Source organism: Phytophthora parasitica (genome assembly GCF_000247585.1).
Source record: "Phytophthora parasitica INRA-310 unplaced genomic scaffold supercont2.8, whole genome shotgun sequence".
NCBI classification, from domain to species: Eukaryota; Oomycota; class Peronosporomycetes; order Peronosporales; family Peronosporaceae; genus Phytophthora; species Phytophthora nicotianae.
In genome coordinates, this window is record NW_008648994.1 from 74,776 (window position 1) to 76,887 (window position 2,112).

A 2,112-nucleotide genomic window follows, 5' to 3' on the forward strand; every position below is an offset into this window, starting at 1 on the left:
CCAGCAAGGACGTGAAACGAGGACGAAAGCGTAGTAAGAAAGCGACGGCAGAAATACCGATAACGCGTCCTTGGACACGAGCAGCGAAACGACTTGCTGAAGAAACGCAACGACGAAATGAACAAGGTCAGGACGGTGTAGAACGAAGTAAAGAGCATGATAGGACGGACAATGAGGCGAGAGCTTCAACACCGGTGATGGAGACAACCAGTGTCTCGATGGAACCTACGACTACGGTGGAAGGACGATCGAAGAAGAGAATGGCTGACGCAGCACGCCAAGAACCAGTAGCGACGAGTAAACGAATAGTGAGTACGAGTGATGCCGTGCAGCAAAATGCGACGCCCGTACAAACACTAAGATCGACAGCAACGGTGACAGGGGAAGAACGAGCATCACGAATGCGTCGAGACGAAGGACGGAGTCGACAACCTACACTACAGTTGACAGACGACCAGATCACGAATGCGCAGGCGGAGAGCAGATTGGTGCAGCGGTTGTTGGATTCGGGCGAGCATAGGAACATGAAGATAGTGAGGAAGCACGGCTTGGTACTCATAGAAACACAAAGAGGGCGACGAGTCGTACTACCTCCAAGTTTGTGGTCGGTGGTATTCAAAGAATGCCATGATTCTGTCTGGGCGGGACATCTTCGAGCACCACACACGTATGCTCGAATTGCTCAAGTTTATTGGTGGCCAAAGCTCGAACGGGAAGTTAAGCGTTGGGTTTTGGGATGTCAGGAATGTGGGAGCCGAAAGGCACGTCCACGCGAGGTGATTCCACCATTACGGAGTTTGAATGGAGGTGATGTAGGTGATAGATGGGCGTTGGACGTAGCTAGTCCTCTCCCTAATAATGACGGTGGGCATCGATTCGTGATTGCAGCGGTTGAGTACGTGACAAGATATGCAGTTGCAGTGGCGGTTCGACAACACACAGCGGAGAACGTTGCAGCGTTCTTAATGCGGCATGTTATTCTACGTTTTGGACCATTTCGTGAACTACTTACTGACGGCGCACCAGAGTTGACTGGTAAAGCAATTGAGCAGCTTGTGATCATGTTGCAAGCGCAGCAGATCAATCCTGTTCCATATCGACCTCAAATGATCGGGTTAGTGGAGCGATTTCACAGAACTTGGAAGGATTGTGTAGCTACGTATATGACCGACGAACGACAGTGCGATTGGGACGTGTGGGTGGACTTCGCCATCTATGCGTACAACTCTGGACAACACTCGACGGTGAAGTTGTCTCCGAATGAGCTTATGATGGGACGAAGTCTACGAAATCCTAACGAGTTACTACGGAGAGCGAGTGTAGCAGAGGCGGGGGAACTTACGGACTATCATCGACGTCTATTAGCTGCAATGAAGAATAGTTTAGCGTGCGCTGCGAAGGCGAAAGAACGAGAACAACAACGTCAGGCGCGATATTACAATCGTAAAGTGAAAATGAAACGGACGTTTAAGCAAGGCGATCGCGTCTGGATGTATAAGCCTCCACGTGGACCTGCGGCGTCTAAATTTGTGTATCAATGGCTGGGACCATTGAGGATTGTTGAACCTGCGGGATACGACAACTTTCTAGTGGAACGAGAGGACGGTGACGACAAGAACGAGCAGTATTTGGCACACGTGTCTTTCTTGATTTCTTATCACTATCCTACCGATTTACTGAGTATTGTGGTTGCCGATATCGGAGAACAGCTCGAGTATGAAGGCTCAATCGAACGCGAAGAAGATGACAAGGCGGCAAGAGAAGCTACTGGAACAGCGAAGGCTCCAGTACATGCAGCGACTGCACGCCGATGCACGAAACGAGGTGAACGACCAGTGGAGAGTCAGAAGAACAAGCACGAACAGAGTGGCGTCATGGTGGAACTGCGACGGCGAAGACGAAGGAACAGCGCCGGCCAGTATGTCCTTGAATATGAACTACGGCCAGCACGAACACCAAGCCAAGTTAAAAAATGGAACGGACTGTACGAACGATGGACGACGTTGGTATACGGTCAGCGAGTACGAAGAACTGTTCAAGTCCGTCAGAGTCGTGGAAGACTCTGAGGGAGGAGAAGGCGTGTAATAGAGTGGATTTACAACCACGGTGTGA